The sequence below is a fragment of the Mauremys reevesii genome, linkage group 2 (genome assembly GCF_016161935.1).
Source record: "Mauremys reevesii isolate NIE-2019 linkage group 2, ASM1616193v1, whole genome shotgun sequence".
NCBI lineage: Eukaryota > Metazoa > Chordata > Testudines > Geoemydidae > Mauremys > Mauremys reevesii.
In genome coordinates this window covers 231,443,630-231,460,395 of record NC_052624.1, presented here as the reverse complement: position 1 = coordinate 231,460,395, position 16,766 = coordinate 231,443,630, and positions in this window count along the sequence as shown.

The window sequence follows — 16,766 nt, the reverse complement described above, 5'->3', positions numbered from 1 at the left end:
CATCTCTAATTTTCCTAGTTTGGCCAGGATAGAGAACCTGACCCATAATGATTTGGTTTGAAATAGTTTTTTCAACAAACCTTAATGATTTAAGGCCATATACTGATGTCCTTACACATATTGAGTAGAATCTTGCTCTTTGAGTCTAACTGGACTGCTTGAGGTGTAAGGTACTACTCACCATGTGTACAGATATCAGTGTTTGCCCATTAGTATTTCCAAGCTACTAAGTAAAAATTAACATAGGATCTGTCTACGAAACAAGTGTGTAATAAATTGTTTGCAGTGTACCTTCAGCAATCAGTCTTAATTATTAAAGTCTACAACAAAATGTAAGAACTTCCTTCTTTTATGTGAACCACCCATCCAGCCAGAAGCCATTGCAGTGCAAGTGCTAAGCTTGCCTTTGCACAGGGGTTATCTTTATATTTATCCCCCTTAGCCTGTCAGCAGAATTATTCTTTCCTCTTGTTTTCAAATGCAGTGCAGTACTTATCAGTGAAAATAAGAGATGTGGAATAAAAGAGCAAGATAAAAAATGTGAAAGAAAAATCAGCAAGCCAGCTACAATAGGTTCAAAGAACAGTCTGATATTAATTTGATGACGACACTTATTGAAAACATTTCTATAAAGGGTGATGTTGGGAAACTTTCACATGGTTTTACCTATTTACTGTACCCATGCGATGGTGTGGCTAATGTTTGATGTGTGTGAACTCTGTATGTTTTCTCTAACCTTCAGTAAATACAGCAGTCTGAATCCAAACACAATGAGTTTTCAACAAAGAAAATACTTCAGTGATATTTTTATTAACCTGTTACTGTCCTCTAGCTTCCTCCCTTCACACTACAAGCATATTCTGATGTTCAGTATATTCTCAAAAAACATCTCTTGACTTCACCATAGTATCTGAGAACCTTTCAGTAGTGCATTAAGCAACATGACTACACTTCTATCAGGTGTTGTTAGATCTCTTATCCTCTTCACAGAGGGAGAAGCATGTGCAGTGGAGTGTCCTGTTTTGGTAGGGCTCTTTTTTAAAATTTGTTAATTAAATATACCTTTTTTATGTGTTTATATTAGAGAAGGCAAGATCAAAGAAATGTGCCTTGTGTTTGGGGCGGAAAGCAGTGAGGTTTGTGATGGTTCACATTTACTGAGGGAGTTTCATTCATCAGTCTCGGATCACCCCACCTCCCACACAGATGAGCTTTACTCTTATTGCTGAGAGTTCTATTGTAACAGAGGAGCAAATCTGTTGACCACAGTCTTTGTCCCAAAGCTTTAGATGGTCTTTTAAATTTTCTGGGCCCAGGCCAGAAAATTTTTTGAAGATAAAGACTGAGACCTGAATGTGATTCAATATTCTGTGGGAAGCCATTGTAGAGAGCGGAGGACAGGTCTAATGTGTTTGCCATAGCCTGTGTTGCTGAGGAGACGTGCTGCAGCATTTTGTATGAGTTGGAGTTTCCTAAGCGCTGAAGATTTCATGCCCAGATATATCGCATTGCTGTAGTCCAGCTAAAGAGTGATGAAGGCATGAATAACTGGGGCCAGATCTTTGTCCACCAAAGCCAACCAGAGATTGTAGAAAGCATTACTTACAGTCGTTACAATGTGAGAGCTCAGTGAGGAATCCAAGAGTACCCTTAGACTATGGACTGAATTGTTGGAACCTAAACCTTCCATCTGCTGGCAGATTCCTCCTTCTTCTCCCTGAGCTGCTTCCAGTGATTAGGTGATTCCAAACTAAATGTCTTTAAGCAGTGAGTTATCCTAAGTGCTTAATATGACCTAGGGGGAGTCTTAAATGCGGAGACAGTTCAAATAGCAAAGTGGTTCAGTACTTAAAGCAGCCTAAATCTAGCTCAGCAGTTAAAAGTGCTTTAAGTGTTTAAAGCAGCCTTAAGATTCAAGTTGACTCTATGCTTAAGGACGCCAGTAAGCTGCCCCACTGAACTTTTTAACGCTGATGTGCCTTTAATCAAGTTTTCCAGCATTCCACCACTTTAGCATTTGCCTCTTTATTCTGACATGTCCATTTAGTGCTGCACCTGAACTGCTCATAGGAAAAAGCATTTGCAATACGTCTGCAGTGCTAATACCCTTTGATTTTAAACAAATTGTTAGGGAAGCATCTCTTCCTTTCTGGGTTTCTGTTGGTTCATCAACCTCCATGGCTTTCACCCCACCCTTATGCCTGCCCTGTCCCTTTTCATCCTCACTAAGCAATTTCTATTGCTCCATCTCAAATTGGCCTGCTAGTAGCATATTATCTAGCTTCTCCCTTTCCCTATTAGCCAGCACACTGCTACTCCTTTTCCTAGTTAGTCAACACTCCTCTAGCTCATCTACCTGACTTACAGCCAGTTCGTGCCTCATTGCTCACCAGTCTCCCCCTCCTCAAAACTTCCTTTGTCCCTTTGCTCTGGCTCCTCTCTTCACGTGGCAATCTCTGTCCTTCTGCTCCTGGTCCCCCATCCCTCCCTCCAGCTCCTTACTCCTCCTCCTCCCCCCATCCTCTGAATCCTTGCTCTTCTGAATTCCAAACCCCAGGTGCTCCTCTTCCTTCAGTACTGAGGCATATTTGTGTAAGTACTGCACACTGATAAAGAAATAAAAAAAATATATAAACTGTTTACAAAGAAAGATTCAGTCTTTAATATACCTGGAAATAGGAATCATGTCACTCAGCAATACTAATCTACCTAACTCAATGCTATCATTTATATGTAAAACCTCCAACTCTATTGTCGCACTGGGAGCATCAGTGGCACACAGTTTTAATATAAGCCCACCTTCTCTGCAACTGCTCTACAGACACAACAACGATACAAAACATCCCTCCTTTGATTGTCTCATTTATCTGAGGTCTCCTGGCAAAAACCGCCTTCACAGTATTCCCTCCCCCCGCAACTCCCACACATATCTCATATTTCAGGCTGCTACAAAGGCCTGTACCCTGACGTAACATTCTCCATTGTTTTCTCAAAGGTTGGGGAGAATACACCAGTCATTTTGAAGATATATTTAAGATCATTAATCATAGAAATGTGTGGCTAGAAGGGACCTTGAGAGATCATTTAGTCCCTCCCCCTGCATTGAGACAGGACCAATTATACCTAACGCTGCATATCAGTAGACATCTCCATTTCCCCTTTAGTCTGCTGGAGAAATATTTCACCAGCATCCTTCTCCTGATGAGAGGAAAGATGATCCAGTGTTGAGGGATTGGGCGACCTGGGTACAATTCCCTGCTCCACAATAGATTTCCTGTGTGACCTTGGGCAAATCACTAAGCTAGTTCTACTGCTAAAACGTAGGTTAACCTAGGTAGGTCACTCAGGGGTGTGAAAAATTCACACTCCTGAGAGATGTAATTAAGCTGACATAAGCCCTGTTGTAGATATTGCTAGGTCAACAGAAGAATTCTTCTGTCAACCTACTTACCACCTCTCAATGGGTGGATTTACTACTGTGTCACTATTGTAAGGGCTGGTCTATACTGGGGACTTACATTGGCAGAACTATGTCTCTTAGGGGTGTGACATATTCACAACACTGAGAGACATAGCTACTGCGACCTCACTCCTGGTTTAGACAGCTTTCGTTAACCTAGCTACCGCCTCTTGGGGAGGTGGATTACCTACCTGGTGGGAGAACCCCTCCTGTTGGCAGAGGTATTGTCTACATTGAAGTGTTACAGTACTTCAGCTGTGTTGCTGTAGCAGTTTAAGTGTAGAAGTACCTAAGGTCTTGTCTACGCTACAAAGTTTTATCAACGCAAGTTATGCCAACATACAGCCACCACTGTAATTAAACCACTGTTGCATGTCTACAGTATGCTCCTTGTGTTGGCAGAGCGCATCCACAACAGCAGCTCTTGCATCGACACAGAGCACTGCACTGTGGGCAGCTATCCCATGTTTGCGGGGGGCATGTAGGGTCAAGTGCCCCCTCCAGATTGGCCTGCCAGGGGTGGGAGGGAGAAGGGCTCTGTCCTTCTCTCCCTGCGCCTTTTTCTCCCAACACATTTGGTAGCTTTCCCTGGCAGTTGGGCAGGGAGTGGGATGGAGACGCTTCTGCTTGAGAAAGCCAGGCTGGGAGGCAGTGGTGGCCTGCTCCCTGCCTGGGCTCAGCTGCTGGGGTCAGGGACTGAGCATGCCAGGAATGGGGGGGGACTCCTGGAGGCCACTTACGGCAACATAATGAATGCAGTGTCTACAGTGACGCTTTGTCAATCTAACCTTGCCTCAAAAAGCTCTATGCCTCTCAACAAGGTGGTTTTATTTTGCTGGCAAAGCAGGAGAGTTTTGTTGGTGGAAGGAGCATTGTAGTGAGTACACCTCCACTGTTTTGCCTACAAAAGCTGCCTTTTGCTGACAAAACTGTGTATTGCAGACAAGGCCTAAGTGGTTACAGTACAGCAGCATAGATGTTGCACTGCAGCGTTGCCACTGTAGTGCTTGTAGTGTAGACATAACCTTTTTTAGTCTCTCAATGCCTCAGTTCCCCATCTGTAAATTGGCGATAATACTTCCCTACCACACAGGGGTATTTTGAGGATAAATACAATGAAGACTGTGAGATGCTCAGGTAATGGGGAACATGTGCCTTAGATAAATGAGGTGACAGATGAAGATCACTTGTCCATATTGGAGTAGTTGTGCTTTGACTTTAATACCAGAGCAACATCAGGTAGGCTGGATTCCCCAATTTTTTCTGTCCTATGAGAAATTCTGAAATTTTGTCTTTTCAGGTTTGAAACAAAATCAAATTTTGAAATGTCAGAATTCCCATGAATGGAAATTCCATTTTCCAAGCAGCTCTAATTGATATTGACATCAGCTGCCCACACAAATACCAACATTTTCAAGAATTTCAGTGTGTTATGATGAAGGTGAATGAGATTCTTGTCCCACATTACATCAAAACCTTTAATCATTTCTGGACATTTCAAAATTTGATTTTGTTCCAAATTGGAATGAAAAGACAAAATTTCAGAATTTCTTCCAGAACAGAAATTCTGAAAATTTTTTATTTGGAAACACTGAAAGGAGATTCCATTAATAACCTTACTGTGAATCCCACACCCTCTCAAATCCCTTAATTTGTAGTGTTAACCATTTTTGGTGTAAGATATTTGTGTATCACTTAGGCAGCAGTTCTCAAACTATGGGTGTGGACCCCAAATTGGGTCGTGACCCTGTTTTAATGGGGTTGCCAGGACTGGCATTAGACTTGTGGGGCCCAGGGATGAAGTCAAAGTCTGAGCCCCACTGCCCAGGGCTGCGGGGGTGAGGCTTCGGCTTCAGCCCTGGGCAAACTCGAAGAGCTTAATGGGACTAAATCGGGGGGTCCAGATAATCTTCATCCAAGAATATTAAAGGAACTGGCACATGAAATTGCAAGCCCATTAGCAAGAATTTTTAATGAATCTGTAAACTCAGGGGTTTTACCGTATGACTGGAGAATTGCTAACATAGTGCCTATTTTTAAGAAGGGGGGAGGAAGTGATCTGAGTAACTACAGGCCTGTTAGTTTGACATCTGTAGTATGTAAGATCTTGAAAAAAATTTTGAAGGAGAAAGTAGTTAAGGACATTGAGGTCAATGGTAATTGGGACAAAATACAACATGGTTTTACAAAAGGTAGATCATGCCAAACCAACCTGATGTGCTTCTTTGAGAAGGTAACAGATTTTTTTAAACAAAGGAAACACGGTGGATCTAATTTACCTCGATTTCAGCAAGGCATTTCATACGGTTCCACATGGGAAATTTTTAGTTAAATTGGAAAAGATGGGGATCAATATGAAAATTGAAAGATGGATAAGGAACTGGTTAAAGGGGAGATTACAACGGGTCATACTGAAAGGTGAACTGTCAGGCTGGAAGGAGGTTACTAGTGGAGTTCCTCAGGGATCAGTTTTGGGACCAATCTTATTTAATCTTTTTATTACTGACCTTGGCACAAAAAGTGGGTGTGTGCTAATAAAGTTTGCAGATGACACAAAGCTGGGAGGTATTGCCAATACAGAGAAGGCCCGGGATATCATACAGGAAGATCTGGATGGCCTTTTAAACTGGAGTAATATTAATAGGATGAAATTTAATAGTGAAAAGTGCAAGGTCATGTATTTAGGAATTAATAACAAGAATTTGTTATAAGCTGGGGGCGCATCACTTGGAAGTAACAGAGGTGGAGAAGGACCTCGGTGTATTGGTTGATCGCAGGATGACTATGAGCTGCCAATGTGATATGGCCGTGAAAAAAAACTAAGGTGGCCTTGGAATGCATCAGGTGAGGTATTTCCAGTAGAGATAATTCGGTGTTAGTACCATTATACAAGGCACTGGTGAGACCTCATCTGAAATAGTGTGTGCAGTTCTGGTCTCCCATGTTTAAGAAGGATGAATTCAAACTGAAACAGGTACAGAGAATGGAAAACCTGTCTTATGAAAGGAGACTCAGAGTTTGGCTTGTTTAGCTTAATCAAAAGAAGACTGAGGGGACATATGATTGCTCTCTATAAATATATCTGAGGGATAAATACTAGGGAGGGAGAGGAATTATTTAAGCTCAGTACCAATGTGGACACAAGAGCAAATGGATATAAACTGGCCATCAGGAAGTTTAGACTTGAAATTAGATGAAGGATTCTAACCATCAGTAGAGTGAACTTCTGGAACAGCCTTCCAAGGGAAGCAGTGGGGGCAAAAGACATATCTGGATTCAAGACTAAGCTTGATAAGTTTATGGAGGGGATGGTATAGATGTGTGGACTCACCCCTGAGGCACCTCCTGCTGGTCTCTGAGGGAATTAGCTCTTTTTCCAGCTCCGAGCACCCTCTGCAGGCCGGTGATCCGCCTTACTGCTTGCTGTTGGGCCCTCTGTCCCTCCCAGGACTTGGTGCCTCTTTTACTTGGGGTGCTGCCCCTGGCAATAACCCCTTTCTCTCAGGGTCTCCCCCTCCCAGGGGACCCCCCACCCACCATCCCTACCTCACTTCAGTATCAGGCTACTGCCAGTCATCATCTAGCCCCCACGCTCTGGGGCAGACTACATACAGTATCAGCCTACTCATCAAAGGCAAAGGTTGGGTTTGGATCTGCTACCTTTCCCTACCCCTAGGCTGCCCTCTGCAATCCCCGGTACTTGTTGCCTTCTACTAGGCTGCAGCCTGGGGCTTTCCAGGCTGGAGCTCCCCAGCTCCTCTGCCTTTCCCCAGCCCTGCTCCACTCAGGTACCCTGCCTCTAGCTGCCTGCAGCCAGGCCCTTCTCCCTCTACAGACAGAGGAAGACTGTTTGGGCTCCTGGCTCACAGCCTTTTTGTACAGGCCCAGCTGTGGCCTGATCAGGGCATGGCCCAGCTGCAACTGCTTCCCCAATCAGCCCAGCTTTTAGAGCTGCTTTTTCCAGCCACAGCCCCCTCCCAGGGCTGTTTTTAATCCCTCTGGACCTGAGCGGGGTGACCACCCCGCTACAGATGGGATTGATTAATTTTGGCAATTAATTGATCTTTGACTATTAGTGGTAAATATGTCCAATGGCCTGTGATGGGATGATAGATGGGGTAGGATCTGAGTTACTATAGAGAATTTTTTCCTGGGTGTCTGGCTGGTGAGTCTTGCCCACATGCTCAGGGTTTAGCTGATCACCATATTTGGGGTCGGGAATGAATTTTCCTCCAGGGCAGATTGGCAGATGCCCTGGGGGGGTTTCACCTTCCTCTGCAGCATGGGGCACGGGTCACTTGCTGGAGGATTCTCTGCACCTTGAAGTCTTTAAACCATGATTTAAGGACGTCAATAGCTCAGACATAGGTTAGGGGTTTATTACAGGAGTGGATGGGTGAGATTCTGTGGCCTGCGTTGTGCAGGAGATCAGACTAGACGATCATAATCATCCCTTCTGACCTTAAAGTCTATGAGTCTATGAGCTGGGCTCAGGTTACAGCCCCTCACTTGGGGCTGAAAGCCTCAAGCTTCAGCTTTGGTCCCTACCACAGGGTGGTGGGGCTCGGGCTTCAGCTTTGGCCCCCCCCGCCTGGGGCGGTGAGGCTCAGGCTTTTAGTCCCCCTTCCCGGGATCATGTATTAATTTTTGTTGTCAGAAAGGGATCGCAGTGCAATGAAGTTTGAGAAACCCTGACTTAGTATATTCCATACCTACACCAATTATCCACAGCGATGGATACTTGCCTATGGATAGAATAGTGCTATAATGTTAGGGCAGGATCCAGACACAGAAATTTTATAGTTGTTTTGATCATTTCAAAGTGAGCCAGCTATTCATTCTCAGTTCGCTTTAGTCACAAACTTATCCCACTAGTGAGTAGAGCTGGACTTGATCAACAGATCAAACACCATTTGGTACAAATCAACAGGCTCAAGAGATGAACTTTTGTATCAGGAGTTGCTTTCTTTTTAGATATTATTTTAGATGACTATGTTTTTAGATTAGATTACTGTGTTTTATACATTTCTGTTTTGTCCTCTTTCTATACAATCAAGCGTAAAAACAGCAAAGCTAGAGAATGCACTACTTTGAGCCACCAAACACCCTGGTTTGAAAATGCCCTCTGGAACTGATGGACTCTGAAACCAGAAGATGGGTTAGGAGAAGGAATATTTTGAAAAACTCCCATAATTATTTGATCATGGCACCCAGTAAATGAGGCAGTATAATAAACTATTGCTAGCCAAATTTCTCCAGACTACACAAATACAAATACAGTTGTGCTGTATGGTATGTGTGACTAGACAACTTGGTTGAAATATGATTGTGCTAGGAAATATTGTTCTGTACAGATGCGCTAAACCACACAAACTGTTCCCATATCAAAAAATCATATCAGACAGTGGTTATGTGTAGAATGATTCTTTCTGTAGAGCAGATGAGGCCTAAGATGCATTAGAGAATTAGTTCAAATAAACCAAGCAATTTTGTGCAGTTTCAAAGTAAAAGAGAGAAAATAAAGTGCAATTTATATTTCAGAAAGGAAGTACATGCAATTCTTTCTACTATTCCATATTGCATTAGGTATTGATCACATTCTGCTACTTTTTATATACTAATTCTGTTTTTTTGAAACATTTATTAGTACAATGGATCTCAATAAGTAGACTACATTCTTGCCCACTCATGTTTGGATTATCCATTAAAAGCAATTAGTTCATTGCAAATAGGTAAACAAGTACCCTCTAGTGACCACCTAACAAATCTAAAACTGCTCTGTGATATTGCATTAGAAAAAATATCTGAAATGACAGGTACATTTATAGGTACATTTGCAGCCCATAATGAAAATGGATGGATTTAGTCAGATGTTAAAACAATGTCTTTGAGTCACTTCATGAATATTGATACTCCTCCCACTTTGTCCATTACAGAGACACTTTTAGCAAATAAAAGAATTCTCGCAAACAGTGCAAACCATTCTGTGACATAACTGCAGGATGCATGCTCCACTGGAACTACTGTATAAAAGTATCAGCAAATCAAGATTCAGAGAGTCTTATTTTTGATATCTTTATGTAGGTATTACCATCAGGAGATCATCAGCTTCTGCAAATCTCTCTGAAGGGTAAGTATAATATTGTTTTTCTGTAGATCAAATAAAATTGCAGCCTAGGCATGTTGCTCTTTTTGTTTGTTTGTTTTTAAAATATGCTTCTTTATACTGTAAAATACAAGATGAATTATCTTGCAATTTATTTTAGATATAAATTTAGCATAAATTTGAACTAATGAAGAATCTGTACCCTAAGTGCTGTAATGAACTTTAATAAAATCCACTTTCTCCTAATAGAAAAATGAGATTAATATGAAATGTCAGTTCGTTAATACATCTTTTCATCATGTAAACTTGTTCACTGAGTAGCCTTTTATTTTTACCATAAGAAATATATTGTTTCTTTCCTTAAATAGATCCTAGTAAGCATTGCTGCCATAGGAAAAAAAGCATATCTGAACAAGACACTTCAGTTACTAGTAGATGTTACATTAATTATATTTATACTAAGTATTGTTTGAAACATAGAATTAATTATATTTGCTTCTGGAGAGATTATGCAGTTATTAGATAAAAATAATGTAGCTGTAGTAATGATCAGTTAATTTCTACTAAACACACTATGCAGCATATATATTTCAAATAGGTCCCCAATTCAGTGTTGTACTCTAGTAAGCATGCAGGACTTGCCCCTGTAAGGTTTTAAGCACTTAGGCCCTGAACTGGTGAAGCACTCGTTGAACTTCAAGCAAATGAGTAATCCCATTGACTTCAATGAGACTCCTCATCTGCTTAGGTTGGGGGAAAAGTGCTTCAGTGCCTTGCTGCAATGAGCCCACAGGACATAATTTACAAACTGCCCCTCTGCCAGAGTGCTGGATTAAATCCATTTCATGCAGATGAAGGATTTGTTTGTTTTTAAAAATGTGTTTAATTACTGATTACCTTCTTGGTTCAACTGAGATGTCAGAATGAAAGCTGACCGATCACTTGGAGTTTCCTGAATTGTGCTGGTTTAAACAGCATAACTAATTTTAAAAGGAAATATACAAAATTTCCATTTTATATTTCCAGATTAAAACCATAGCAGATTTTCAACCATATATAATTAGGCAAGTCTAAAGCAAAACTATAACCCCATTTTAAATGTATTTTTCTTTGTATTTTTTTTTAAAAGCAGAGATTTCATTTGATAGATTTGCAATATTTTGCAAGAATCCTTTTGACTACATATTCTACATTTTTAGCAAGTTTCTCCCATCCCACCCAGAAGAATCACTTAATGGACCAAGTTCAGCTCAGTGGGATGTCAGTGGAGTTGCATGAACATAACTGAAGGCAAAATTATTATGATTATTTGTTATTTATATTACAATAGCACCTAGGAGCCCTAGTTATGGCTTAGGACGCCATTGTGCTAAGATCAATATATACATTTTTACTGATATCTTGAATGCCAAATGATCAGATATTCTTGGGAAGTAGGTGCTGGCAGCGTAACCTGCCATAGCCAGTGTGTCCCATAATTGTATTCTGAAAAATGTATGTCCTATCTGAGCTATTCCCACCTGTGGTTTACAGACTTCTGGTGATTTATGAGTGACCTGCAGAGAGCTAGCTTCTGCTAGGATGCCAGTTCTGTTCTTTGCTTTCAGCTGCTTCTACAAGTGCCCAGGCTAATTACTGTAAAAGGACACAGAGATCTATAAAAGCTGTTAGAAACAAAGAGGAGCAGCCATTCCACCTGATGGCCATTGATACACTGGAAAGTTGGAGAAATTGATATCTGCAGGTGGGAGTGGGTATTGTGGGGCAGAATGGGAGTGGGATTAAAAAAATAGTCCCATGCAGGGCTCTTTCCAACTCATTATACTGCTAGATAGAGTAAGATCTACTTAACCAAGGTATCTCTATAGATGGGCTTTTCTCCTGAGCAAACAGAATTCCCAGTTAATGAAAAATGTTATTGCGGTAGTGATGTTGTTGTCTGGGAAGATAGTGAGGTTGTCACACATACAGCATGGCCACCGCTTCCCACAGCACCCATTGGCTGGAACCGGGGTCACTGGAAGCTGCAGGCGGCCATGCAAATGAAAACAAACGGTCTGGCGCCCCACCAGTAGCTTACCCTGACAGGCCACCGGTCTAGCATATGTAGTTGATGTGGAAGGGTCAAGCTAAGAACAGGCAGTAGCACTTTTTGATTGTATCACAGCTCAAAAAATCTGAACAGAATTGTCAAAGGAGTAAACATACAGACCCAGCAGGAGACAGAAACATAGCCAGAATTAAGCACCAATTTGTCACAAGAACACATATCCATTAAGCAGAATCTGTCTCCTTTAAGCAGCAACCACTGCAATTGGCTTAATTATTTGTCAGGCTTCAACTGACTCCCTGTGAGATACTCTGATTAGGGATATATTTATTAGGCAGAGGGGCCTATATTCAATGTGAATACCTATTAACTTCAGGCACTCATGTTTCATATTTCCACCTCATCAGGTTTGAACAATGCAAAAAAAAATCTCACTCTCTATTCCTATTTTTTTCATTTCTCCACATTCATGTTACAATATTCTAGGGCAGTACTACAGTTCAAGATCTTGTTTTGTATTCCTACTGTACATTTTAAAAAGATTTTCAGAATTTCAGGATGTGTAGTGGTAATATCCATTCTTGTTTTCCAGTCCCCATTTTGATTTTATGAGGCACATTATACATTTGTTACAGCAAGCTAAGCCACTTTCTTGAAAACAATCAGTGTAGTCCTTTGTAATAATGCAGTAAAATGATTCATGAGATTTGTGTAAAGTTTTAAATTAAATACATATTTAAAAGAAACAGGATTATACAAAGAAAAAGACAAGTATATAAAGACAATATTGTTGTTCTTTATGGTCAAGGAGTACCAGTGTGCTTATTACAAACTACTATGAGACCATAGTTTTGTAAATCTAGACAGTGGATCAGATTAATCTCTGGGTAACTCCATTGACTCCAGTAGAGTATACCAGGGACTAATATGGCTTATTCAATGAAATTAACAATGTAAAACTCTAATAATATTTTACATATCAATATTTTACAATATTCCTATCTGACAATGCTGCCAAATGGGATCACTTTCACAGTAAAAATGATAGTGTAATCTTTCCATTTATTTATGCAGGGCTGATTTTGCAGTGCCTATGCCTATGAAACTTGACTTCATTTGAAGTTTTGCCTGCCTTGGGCCCTTGTATATTTACTGTGCATGCAATTCAGTTATTAAACAATCATATTTTCAATGAAAATTCTCTCTGTGGAATTTTGCTGTACTAATGGAGCCCTTGTTTTACCATTAGTGAGCTCATATCTAAAAGAAAATAGTATAAATGTGTTTTCAGTCCACTCTAGGGGAAACGATTCTAAGAAGAGTTACTTTTTGACTGCTTATTTGAATTAGTTTCTTATGTCAAGTCATTATGTAGAAATCTGAATCTGCGGTCAGTAGGCTTATGATTCCATTTGATTCCTCTTGGGAACTAAAAATGTTCATAATATTTTTTCACAACTCTCAACATTTCCTCTACACATCATTGTAAGACTTCTGACAGTGATTGAAAAAGAAAACAGAAGCATAATCAGACTAAAGAATATCACTAAAACCGGTGTAACAGTCTAATGATGGCACTTTATTTGGGGGCATAGCCTGCCATTGTTCCACACAAGGCATTCTAGCTGAAGTCCATGGGAATTTTATGTAAAAGGGGATGGCTGATATGATCCTAACAAATATTAGTTAAATACAAACTACAGATTAGTTCTTTGGTATACTATGCTCTTCATAACAAAGTAAACATCCCTGCAGAAAATGGCACTTATTTTTTATTTAGTGTAGTTAAAATGTCAGATGTGTTGTATTTCTAATAGAAAATAGGAGTACAAACTAAAACAAATAGCCCCCATTGCAAAGCCACTCTAGGTATTGAAAAGTGGTTCATAGTGGGTAGATGCACTTGCTCACAGCGGTGTCTGGGAGTGTTATTGCCTGCTCTTGATGAAATTACTGGGGAAGTGCTCAGAGATGGGGATGCAAGTATGCTGTGGGGATCATTAATCAATGGCTGTTTCTACACCTTTGTGGAATAGGTCTCATGTATGGAGCAAGGCCGCCCCTTCAAGCTATCTGAACATGCCTATTTTGAGTTAGAGTGCTGCCAGCAGTGCTAATATCCACCTATGTCCTCTGCCCCCTGTGCTCAGGAAGGCTAGACAGCCTTTTAGGTGGCTCCTGAACATACAGTGAACTCTGGTGGAAAGAGGCACCCATTGTCCTTTAGTACGCTCATCTGGGGAAGCCATTATTTGACTTAAAGTGTGTATTTACATGGTATAGATCTTCTGAAACTTTGTTGTGAGCACTATAACAATTTTTCTATGCTCTGCTTGTCATTTTGGTGACTCAGCTATTGAACTATTTTGTTTTTAGCAGTATACAGTTGTGCTACTGGGTACATGATTAGATGACAATGGGGAACTGTGGCCTATGTACTACCCTTGATCCATACTTAGAATTTCCAGTGATGTCACTGGGAGATCAATACATGAATTGAAAGCAAAATGTATTACATTTTTGCACTTATTTATAGTTGCTGAAGTCTCAATGACCTCTGTGTATGCTAAAGACTGCATAAATTCCTCCATAATACATTTCAGTATTCCACTCTTGGAATACTTAAGCCTAAACACTTTAAATGCTTTAACGTAAATCCATTGGGCTAAATCCTGCTCTCGGTTATAATGCTGGAATACCAGGGTAACTCAGCTGACTCCCATTAGATTCACATTAATGTAAATGGGAACAGAATTTGGCCCACTATTGCAAGAACTAGTGTACAGTAAAAGCCAAAGGTTTTCCAACCTGGATGACTTCAGTGAGGGGTTGCTGGGCTATCAGCACATTTGAATATCACTCTACTTATTCAGGTGCCTACATATAGATTAGGAACCTAACTTTAAGCACCTATTTTTGAAAATCCTGGCCATGTTTTCCACACTAACCCCTTTTACTAGTTGACCACAATTTTCTTAAAAACAAAACAAAACAAATTTTAGTCTGAAACTTTCCATGATTGTTTTCAGCCTGAATGTGATTTTTGTGTAATGTTTAATTAAATTTGATTTAGCCTTCTCTCAGTCACGTCAGTATGAAAATAAAATCACTTTTTTCTAGGGCTGTCAAGCAATTAAAAAAATTAATTGCAATTAATCACGTGATTAATTGTGCTATTAATAATAGAATACCATTTATTTAAATATTAAATTTTTATTGCGATTAATTTTTTTTAGTTAATCGCGTGAGTTAACTGCAATTAATCAACAGCCCTACTTTTTTCATGTTGCAATAAAAATTTTGGAGTTACATAACTTGAAGGAAGCTTAAGCAAGACACTTCTAAATTAGCATGATTATATTAGTCTTCACTGAGGAAAGAAAAACAATCCAAATCTGAAGAAAATCAGCAGTGTCACTGTGAATTCTAAAAAAAGAACAAGGAGTACTTGTGGCACCTTAAAGACTAAGGCCTGGTCTACACTGAGGGCGGGAGTCGAACTAAGGTACGCAACTTCAGCTACGCGAATAGCGTAGCTGAAGTTGAACTACCTTAGTTCGAACTACTTACCCGTCCTCACGGCATGGGATCGAAGTCCGCGGCTCCCCCGTCGACTCCGCCACCGCCATTTGCGGTGGTGGAGTTCTGGAGTCGACGGGAGCGTGTTCGGAGTTCGATATATCGCGTCTAGATGAGACGCGATATATCGAACTCCGAGAAGTCGATTGCTACCCGCCGATCCAGGCGGGTAGTATGGACGTACCCTAACAAATGTATTTGGGCATAAGCTTTAATGGGCTAAAACCCACTTCATCAGATGCATGGAGTAGAAAATACAGTAGGAAGATATATATATACAGAAAACATGAAAAGATGGGGGTTGCCATACCTACTCTAATGAGACAAATCAATTAAGGTGGGCTATTATCAGCAGGAGAAAAAAAACTTTTGTAGTGATAATCAGCAGGGCCCATTTCAAACAGTTGACAAGAAGGTGTGAGTAACAGTAGGGGAAAATTAGCATGGGGAAATAGTTTTTAGTTTGTCTAATGACTCATCCACTCCCAGTCTTTATTCAAGCCTAATTTAATGGTGTCCAGTTTGCAAATAAATTCCAGTTCTGCAGTTTCTCGTTGGAGTTTGTTTTTGAAGTTTTGTTGTTGAAGAATTGTGACTTTTAGGTCTGTAATTGAGTGTCTAGGGAGGTTGAAGTGTTCTCCGACTGGTTTTTGAATGTTATAATTCTTGATGTCTGATTTGCATCCATTTATTCTTTTGTGTAGAGACTGTCTGGTTTGGCCAATGTACATGGCAGAGGGGCATTGTTGCCACATGATGGCATATATCACATTGGAAGATGTGCAGGTGAATGAGCCCCTGATGGTGTGGCTGATGAGATTAAGCCCTATGATGGTCCCTTGAATAGATATGTGGACAGAGTTGGCAACAGGTTTTGTTGCAAGGATAGGTTCCTTGGTTAGTGTTTTTGTGGTGTGGTGAGTATTTGCTTCAGGTTGGGGGGCTGTCTGTAAGCAAGAACTGGCCTGTCTCCCAAGGTCTGTGAGAGTGAGGGATCGTCCTTCAGGATAGGTTGTAGATCTTTGATGATGCACTGGAGAGGTTTTAGTTGGGGGCTGAAGGTGACGGCTAGTGGCGTTCTGTTACTTTCTTTGCTCGGCCTGTCACAGATTGACAGAGCCAGAAGAGTACCCAGAAGTCACCTATTACAGGACAGGCCCAGCAAAGAAAGTGGTGTCCTAGCTGTGTCTCCCCATGTAGAGCTGGTCACAGCATCTGTTTGTAAATGTAGATGGGTGTGTCCCTGTCTGTGTATGTGTGCTGGAGCCTGGGAGAGGGCTTGTCAGGCTGGTCACAGCAGTACAGTGTAAAGGGACCCCATGCTGGTGGGTCAGGGGGCTCTGTGGTACCCCAGTTCCAGGTGGCACCCAAGGGGGAACCCATCACACACACTACCCTTCTGTTGGTGGGCATCCTCACCAGGAGTGCTTCCACTAACTGAAGAGGGGCAGTATTGGGGGCTGAGAGCCTGGGCTTTCAGCTCCACACAGCTCACCACCAGGAGCTAGCTGCCCTCTGGGACTCCAGTGGGGAGATCTGCACCAGGTGTCTGGTCAGCTGCTGTGCTCCCG